Source organism: Canis lupus, chromosome 11 (assembly GCF_011100685.1).
Source record: "Canis lupus familiaris isolate Mischka breed German Shepherd chromosome 11, alternate assembly UU_Cfam_GSD_1.0, whole genome shotgun sequence".
NCBI classification, from domain to species: Eukaryota; Metazoa; Chordata; class Mammalia; order Carnivora; family Canidae; genus Canis; species Canis lupus.
In genome coordinates, this window is record NC_049232.1 from 8200128 (window position 1) to 8210004 (window position 9877).

The 9877-nt window shown below is 38.8% G+C and overlaps 1 pseudogene; it reads right to left on the bottom strand.

Moving 5' to 3' along the window:
• Nucleotides 1-2238: 2238 nt before the first annotated feature.
• Nucleotides 2239-2871, bottom strand: LOC100687398 (annotated as a pseudogene).
• Between the last annotated feature and the right edge of the window lie 7006 nt (nt 2872-9877).

Genomic DNA, 9877 nt, shown 5'->3' on the forward strand with positions numbered 1-9877 from the left:
AGTCTCTTGTAGACAGCAAATAGATGGGTCCTGCTTTTTTATCTAGTCTGAAACTCTGTGCCTTTTGATGGGGTCATTAAACCCATTCACGTTCAGAGTTACTATAGAAAGATATGAATTTAGTGTCATCATGATACCTATTGAGTCCCTGTTTTTGTGGATTGTTCCCTTGGACTTCCTCTTTCTATTACAGAATCCCCCTTAGTATTTCTTGCAGAACTGGTTTGGTGGTCACATATTCTTTCAGTTTCTGCCTATCTTGTAAGCTCTTTATTTCTCCTTCTATTCTGAATGAGAGCCTTGCTAGATAAAGTATTCTTGGCTGCATGTTCTTCTCATTTAGGACCCTGAATATATCCTGCAGCCCTTTCTGGCTTGCCAGGTCTCTGTGGAGAGGTCTGCTGTTAATCTAATATTTCTCCACATAAAAGTTAGAGATTTCTTGTCTCTTGCTGCTTTAAGGATCTTCTCTTTATCTTTGGAATTTGCAAGTTTCACTATTAAATTTCCAGGTGTTGAGGGTTTTTTTTATTGATTTTAGGGGGGGATCTATTTCCTGGATCTGAATGCCTGTTTCCCTTCCCAGATTAGGAAAGTTCTGAGCTATGATTTGTTCAAATACATATTCTGGACCTCTGTCCCTTTCAGAGCCCTCGGGAACTCCAATTCAACATAGATTTTTCCTTCTGAGGCTGTCATTTATTTCCCTTAACCTATCCTCATGATCTTTTGTTTTTCTCTTTTTTCCTCAGTTCCCTCCTTGCCATCAACTTGTATTCTATGTCACTCACTCGTTCTTCTACCTCATTAACCCTTGTCATTAGGACCCCTAGTTTGGATTGCATCTCATTTAATTGATTTTTAATTTCTGCCCGATTAGATCTAAATTCTGCAGTCATGAAGTCTCTTGAATCCTTTATGCTTTTTTCTAGAGCCACCAGTAGCTTTATAATTGTGCTTCTGAATTGGCTTTCTGACATTGAATTGTAATCCAAATTCTGTAACTGTGGGAGAGAGGACTGTGATTCTTTCTTTTGAGGTGAGGTTTTCCTTCTAGTCATTTTGCTCAGTGCAGAGTGGCCCAAAACAAGTTGTACTGGGAAAAGGAGAAAAAGAGAGAAGAGAGAAGAGAGAAGAAGAAAAGAAAGGGAAAAAAAGGGGGAAGCAAACAAAACAAAAACAAGGGGTAGTATCGTCTGATTCTATATACTGTAGATCCCTCGACTTCCCCTGGAACTTTCCAGTGCTGCTTGGTCAATAACTTGTTATTCCCCTGTCCGTCTAGCTGGTCTTCTGGGGGAGGGGCCTGCTGTGCTGATTCTCAGGTGTCAGCACTTGGGGGAGCTGCTCAGCCCCCTCCTGGTGCACAGCTCAGTGGGAGTTGTTTATCCGGTTCATCCTGTGAGGCCACTGTGAGGCTCAGTGGGGGTTGCTCATCCTGCGAAGCCCTAGGAGGAACAACCACAGTGGCAGCGGTCAGCTCTCCAGTTCTGGAGTCAGCTCCCGCAGTAACAACCACAGCTCCCAGTCCGCAGGGGCCTGGATGCTCCAGGGGCGGGGACACCTGGTGGCAGAAGCGTCCTTGCTGTCTTGTGTCCTCCCGGCCTCTGCCTGTCCCTGGGGGAGCTCAGGATCCTGGGCTGTGTCCCCAGCGCCCTGGGCTCTAGGGCCTATACTGCTGGAATCACGCTCCCTGCCACCAATCCAGCCGCCACCGAAGCTGCTCCCAAAGCTGCGCAGGCCCCTCCGCCGAGCCTTTGCCTGTGCCGCCTCCAAGCTGCTCCCAGGCTCCGCTAGGCGCGCTGCAGCCCCTTAGGGAGCTGGGCCATGGGGTGTGGCGCGCTCCCCCTCTGTTAGTGCCCTCGCACCCCCGCCCCTCCTGGGGTCCTGCTGCAACTCCCTGCGAGCGCCTTTCCGACCCGGAAGATTGGTGAAGCTCCTGCTTCTCCGGAAGGGGGATCCGGTCCTGGAGCTCTCGATGGGGGGCCTTAGCCCGGCTCTTCGCAGGGCCCCTCCCCCTTGGATGCTTTTTTTTTTTTTTTTTTTTTCTGTCTTCCTACCTTGATAGAAGCGCGAACTCTTCTCACTGTAGCAGTCCAGCTGTTCTCTCTTTAAATCTCAGGTGGAATTCGTAGGTTTCCAGGATGATTTGAAAGTTCTCTAGGTAAATTGGTGGGGACAGGTGACTTGGAGACCCTACTCTTCCGCCATCCTGCTCCCTCCCCCCCCCCCCACTAATTCCATTTTAAAAATGAGTTTTGCATTTGGTGGAATTTTGGCATCAGGCTGTCCTTTCTTTCCATAAGCCCATTCTGGTTCAATCTGTAGTCAAGCCTTTTCTCCTTTACTCATACTTAAGAGTGGTTCATCTCATCCTCTGATAACTTTGCCTATTCCAACTTTAAAACTTAAAGGCTTGGCATTTTTCTTCTTCTTTGAACTGATTTGAATATTATTAGTATCAAAAACAGTTCCATCCTGTACTGTTCCTGTATACTAGCAGTGAACAATACCTCCTTTTTTAAGGACAGATTTTGTATGTTTTGGTGGACCCTCATCCAGAGTCTCTTCAGACTTGGTTTCTTTGGGTTTATCTTCATTAAGCTTCACATTTTTCACCTGCTCAGACACTTTACTTATACTTTCAGTACCTTTGAAATGCTTACTTTCAAAAAGATGGTTGTAGGCTGTAGCCAAATGGTCCTTGTCAGCTGTCTTGGCCACATTTTTAATGTTTCCTAATAATTTATGTTCTGCAAGAAACAAATTTGAACCGTGGTCCTGTAGAAACTTGATAACGTGATTCTTGGGTAGTTGCTCGCTGAGCACCTGCTCCACGGTGCAGACCCACTGTGGAACGGCAGCCGCCATCCCCACCCCCACCCCCACTGCCTCTGCTTTACTCGATATTATTTTTTCTTGATATTTTTTACCATGCAACATATTACATATTTGTTTATTTGGTGTCTGTCTTCCCTAATAGAAATATACTTCCAAAACTTTGCTTTGTTCCTTGACTTACTCCTAACTGTAGAATGGGGCTTAGCTCATGGCAGGTGCTCTGTGTAGATTTGCTGAATAAAGGAAAGTAATGAATGAATTCTTTCAAACGGCTCACTTTTCCGTAAACCTGACCAGAATTGACTTGTTTTGAAATCAAAATACTTATTTATTACATTCAGTTATTTTAGGAAATAGATGCACAGATAATTTAATGCAGGATCATGTCCACCACATCGAAAATAAATTATACAAATCTTGGGTAAAATGACAAAATGCCTCTGGCAAAGTCTATAAATTTTGGTACCGTATACAGCAGGCTCAGTAATTAAGAAATCGGGCAAAATAAATGATATGCCTGTTTGTAGACTGCAGATGCCATTGCTTCTGTGGTATAAGTTCTATATTTCAAAAAGAATGGTTGAAGAAGCAAAGTTTTTTTTTTTTTTTTACAAAAAGAGGAAAACTTTCTAATGAAGTAGAGCATTCCTTTTCCTCACCATTTCTTTATTTTCTAATATCAATTTCATTTTATAAAATATAATACAACAATAAACAAATCCTTATTCACATATAATAGTAAAGTGGTCAGAAGGTGGGGTTTTTTTTTCCTGCTATTTTCCACACAATATTTTTGCAGAAATGACCTTTTAGCAGTTGTTTTTCTTTTTTTTTTTAATTTTTATTTATTTATGATAGTCACAGAGAGAGAGAGAGAGAGAGGCAGAGACATAGGCAGAGGGAGAAGCAGGCTCCATGCACCGGGAGCCCGATGTGGGATTCGATCCCGGGTCTCCAGGATCGCGCCCTGGGCCAAAGGCAGGCGCCAAACCGCTGCGCCACCCAGGGATCCCAGCAGTTGTTTTTCTAAAATCAACCATCTTTATGAAATCAGAATGTGGTATGGGTGTTTATAATTTTATAATAAAATTTAATACTTTCCTCATCAACTTATAAAGCATATTATTCATCTGTGATATGACTTTCAATATTTGCTTTTATTTTTTTATTTTTTATTTTTTTAATATTTGCTTTTAAATTCAGTTATGTCATACATTGTCCCATAGAATGGCTTGGATACATATCTTAATTCCATATTCCAACAATAAGACTATCCCATTTTCCCTTGAACTGTGCCCTCCCAAAGACACACACACACACACACACACACACACTCACACTCACACTCACCGCTCTCAAAAAGGGACATTTAAGAGGAGATTAGTGTGTGAAAGGAAATCAGAGGGAAGAGGAATAAAGATCAAATCAACCCTGTCTGAACTCTATGTTTGTGGCGCCAGAATATAAACGTTGGGCATCCTCCAATGTTAAAGACCATACTTGTCCTTACTCCTCCAAATCACTCTTAAATGGAGAACTCCAAAGTTTCCAGCTGACAATCCCAAATCATTTAAACCTGACTTTACAACCGGATGCCATGGGCAACTTCTACTAGAATCCAGACTCCAAATCTGCATTTATTACTCATACTTCCTTTTTCAAAACCCATGCTCAGTGCTCTGTTAGCAATACTTCACCGACTTGGGAAACTCAACAACACTTCTATGCGTGAAAGCCTCTGGGGGACTTTCCTACCTTATTTTTCTTGACTTCTTAGCTGAATTGCACATAGTTGACCTTCTGCTCACATACATTCTCTTTCTTTGAATTCTGTGACATCAATTCCACTGGTTTTCCTCTTTTCTTACTAATTGGTCCTTTTTGGTCTTCTCTGTTTCTCCTCCTCTACGTAACCAGCCCATAGGCCAATATTGAGATTACATCTAACTTTTAAATATCGAGTGTCTCGGGATCCCTGGGTGGCGCAGCGGTTTGGCGCCTGCCTTTGGCCCAGGGCGCGATCCTGGAGACCCGGGATCGAATCCCACGTCGGGCTCCCGGTGCATGGAGCCTGCTTCTCCCTCTGCCTGTGTCTCTGCCCCCCTCTCTCTCTCTCTGTGTGACTGTCATAAATAAATAAAAATTAAAAAAAATATATCGAGTGTCTCTGGGTGCCCTTCTCTTTAAATCCTCTACTTGTTAGTTAACAAGCACATGCTTTACAGACAAAATGAGTGAGGTAAATTAATATTGACTCCAGGTTTTGTATGTAATACAATGACACCTAATTTGGTACCTCTAGCTCAGACAGTTCCTCTCAATGTCAGACATTTATGTCCACCTGCTTCATGGATATCCCAGGCAAATATTTCATAGGCCCTTGATTTTACTCAAGTAGAATGGAACTCAGGCTATTTCCTCAAAAACTAGCCCTTGTTCTGGTTGTATTATCCGTCAATATCAGTGGTGACTGCTTTGGTCCAGAGCACTGGTTAAGATTCCAACAGACAAGGGCTCTAGTCTCTCTTCAAACACCTAACTCAGTTTCACATCAACTACCTGCTTAGCTTTGGAAAATATTTTTATGTTATCAACTGGATGAATGAATAAAGAATCAGCCCCCAAGTACATTTCCCCTTCATTCTTTCTCATTTTCCAATTACCGTTGGTATTTCTCCAGAATACTTTTTTCTCCGTCACATATGTCCTTGCAAACAAAACTCTGTTTTATAGAATGATGTGAGCTTCCAATTCCCCTTTCTCTTATTTCAAGTTTGGCTTTAGAAACCACAGCATTTCCTGACTAATGGTCTTTGGGTACCATGCCTCCAACCCTTAAGTTCCTCATCTAGCAATTTCCAAAATACTCTTCTTACACTGATGTTTCTCTAACATTTTATCTATAAAACATGTATTAGTTATTTAACAAAAATCCCTATCACTAGTTTTAAGTAAACTTTAAGTGTTATGATTTTAACTTATAAAAATAAAGTATATTTTGAAATTGGTATTTCCATTAATTTTCTATCAGTGGAAAGGAAAATATTGTTTCTAATCCTGCACCAAGATCTCAACATAATGCCAGCAATAAATAAGATTAGCTATAGATTAGGTAATAAGCATAGGTTGGCTTGTTCTATTTTCTTAGTCTTATAAGTCAACCATAATGGCAGAAAATCTATATAATTCTGGCTAAAATCTAAACACTGACCCAAAAATTATGAAGAAATTTCACATCAAATACACTTTCCAAGAGCATTTAAATTGGCAACCTCACCACATTAAAATGTTTTAATTCGCAAATAGATTTTCATTTGCTACATTGTATTTGTCCTAGAAAGTAATTTTGTGGCAGCATCTAGATATGGATGGAAAATATAACCATGACATATTATCAATTTTTTTTCTCTGATGAAAGAAGAAAACCATCAAGCACCAGATAAGAAAAAAAAAAAAAAAAAAAAAGCACCAGATAAGAATCAAACTCCTGGTATGAGCCATTTGCTCCATAAATTAGTCTTATTTTAAATCTTGCAATACTTAATCTGCACAGAGTAAAGTCATGATGTACCTGCTTTTAAGCAAGAAGTTTAGCCTTTTCAAGATTCAAACATATCAATAGGATTCATCATTGTACTAAACCTTGAAAATATTAGCATAAAAAATTTCAAGAAGAATATTTTATATCATCTTTCTTTCAAAAACTGGTGAGAGTACCTGTTTTTCACTGACAGCCAGAGTATTCTAGCAAAAACAGAAAACAAAACAAACAAAAACAAAACCTCAGTCTTACACAATCTCCTTTTCTTTCTTCTCACACTGAAAAGAAGTATAAACGCTCACAGTAATGTGGTTGTATTCATAATTTTTACGATTTCATTTCATGGCGCAGAGAAATAAAATTGCTTCCAATCATTTACTGTGAATAAAGCTGTCCATTCCCAGTGTTCAAAGCAATTCACCCACTAATGCTATTCCTATCTGTACAAGTGGCTCCTGCTCTCCTGGGCCAGTCTCAGGACACTCTATTCTGCAGCACTTTTCAAATATAATCATTGACAATTTTTTTAAATTTCTGTAGCGATATATTTAGTGATAACCAAAACAGAGACTCACTGAGCACTTTTCTCTTTTAAACTGACTGCATAGTTGCCAAAAATGTGTTCATGTGTAGCACATCACTGATTTTGTCCAAAGAAACTGTTAAGTGTTTAGTAAGTGCATGATGATAAATGCCTTTTAAATCAGATTTCCTTGATATTAGGCAACACCCGATAATATTATTTGATTTAAAACTTGTAACCTGGGGATCCCTGGGTGGCTTGGCGGTTTGGCGCCTGCCTTAGGCCCGGGGCGCAATCCTGGAGTCTCGGGATAGAGTCCCACGTCGGGCTCCTGGCATGGAGCCTGCTTCTCTCTCCTCCTGTGTCTCTGCCTCTCTCTCTCTCTCTCTCTCTCTCTCTCTCTCTCTATATATATATATATATATATATATATATATATAATAAATAAATAAATAAATCTTAGAAATGAATGAATGAATAAATGAATAAATAAATAAATAAATCTTAGAAATGAATGAATGAATGAATGAATGAATAAATAATAAATAAATAAATAAATAAATAAATAAATAAATAAATAAATAAATAAATAATAAAAAAATAAAACTTGTAACCTGTGGGCAGCCTGGGTGGCTCAGCGGTTTAGCACCTGCCTTCAGCCCAGAGCGTGATCCTGGAGACCTGGGATCGGGTCTCACTTCCGGCTCCCTGCATGGGGCCTGTTTCTCCCTCTGCCTGTGTCTCTCCTCTCTCTCTCTCTCTCTGTGTCTCTCATGAATAAATAAAGTCTTTAAAAAAAATTTTAACCTGCAAATTTTCCTTTCTTTCTCAACATTAATTATATTAGTCCTTTTTAGGGCAATATAGCATGACATACTTTTTTTGGACAAATGTAGTATCAAAAAAAATCCCACAGTACATTTTGTGTCTTCTTGAGTTAACAAGATTCAAGAATTTCCTATGCAATGTCAATTTTTTTCTTTCTCCCAAAGATTTGAGTTTCTCCAGCTCTCTAATTTCACCAATTCCCTCTTTCTTCCTTCTTGTCACCGAAGTTTGTGGTTGCTGTGCTCTGACAGCTTAGAGATCTCAGCAGTTCTCTGAATAAACATAATCTTATTCCAATTCCTAGTTTAGAAGAATCTAGATAGATTTGATTGATTTACCAGTACTTCGAAAAGAGTATAATAAATAGGGCTTTTGTATTTGACAGAATCCTAGAAATAGATTGCTGATCCTATGAAATTACATTTTCACATATCCATCTGAATATTCATTGTATCTTTTATCTTACCTGTAGCTTTCTTTTTGGGCTGCTCATGTGAACTTGTTACAGCTGATTACTTATTTTTCTGAGAACACACAGGTTTATGTTCTATATCCATCCATATATTTACTTTACATTTTTTCTCATGGCATTTATGCTGTCATACTGCATTTTAACCAATTTTCATCAATGAGGGCTAAAATGCAAAGCAACTATAAAAAGAAAACATGAACTTAGCTTCTGCAGTAAGCAAATGGTAAGCAAACACTTTAGCCAAAACAATGTGCTCTAATAACTGAATTCAATCCAAGATGAACTGACCAACACAGTATGTGTAGCACATACAAGACTGTAAGAAAATACCAGAATTTCTGAATATCTAAGAATTAATCTATTTCAAAGCTGTAAAATATATTGAAATGAAAGTATCCCTTTTTTTCTCTGCAAATATCAAATCACTCGACAGGCCAATGAGTATTATCAGGTATTATAGAATTATATGTGCAAAACGTTTGTTCCATACATTAATATAGATGTTACTGAAAAAGTGGCCCATGGTCAAATTCTTTTGGAAAATTCTAGGCTAAACAAAGTCTACAAGAGTTCTTTCCTAGACTCTCCATGGGCAAAGATTTAGCATGTGATATCGCCTAAGTTTAATTCAACCCAGAGCCTTTTTTCCCTTCTTATGGAAGTTTCCTTTGGAACATGGTTTGAGAACAAATTTCTTGTTTGTTCCTACAGTCCCAGCTGGAGTTAATTGATTAGTGGCTTTAATGAGTCTAAATGGGTCTCATGGCTTAGATTTATGCCCCCAGAAATCTGCTCAGGGGCTGGATAGGCATGTCAATTTACTTTTTTTCTGGAATCCCCAGTTGAATGATATTAACCATTGTTACTTCTGAAGAGTTACAATAGTATTTATCCTACTTACCAATGCACATGTGTTTCCTGCATCATTAAGATTTCATGCAGACTACCAGTCAATATCTTCCAGTAAAGGCACAGCTTAATTTTGTACACTCTCAGACCTCTATAAAGCTTCCACAGTAGGGAATTTGCTTCCCTTATCTTTTCTGTTTTGTTAAATTTATCCATGTACTGATTTTTTTCATCCTGGTACTGAGATTCCTCCATCTACACAGAAGTTTTTTTTTTTCTTTCTGCCTTCCTTCCTGAATAATTTCTTCTGCTTTGTCTGAATCTGTTCAACACTTAAGCAGCAAACCTTAATACAAAAAAATGTCATTGCCTTAAAATCAAGATAGATTTTTTATATATATAATTATTTCTGGTTCTTGGGAGATAGTGTGAATTAGTGGCAAGGTGAGAGCCTTCTTCTGAGTTCAAATCCTACAAATTTCCAGTAAGAGAATTTTATGGCAGTTTCTTATCCTTAGTGAACTTCAATCTTCTCATCTGTGAAATAGATGTATAATAATAATATTGAAATATAGCTTTGTGATATAGAATATACTGAAAAATAACAAGTACATAATAATTCTTAATTACCCTCACACTTTTCCTTCAGGCACTAAATATTTTTGCAATAACTCAGACAAGCTATTTTGATCTCATTTACCTCATTCAAGAAAAGAGGTTAAATCAGATGGTACCAAAGACCCTTGAATGGCTATCCTCTGTGTTGTGAGCTTAAAGAATGTACCTTTCACCCCCTTCTACAGGAGTCCAGCCTCGTAGCATT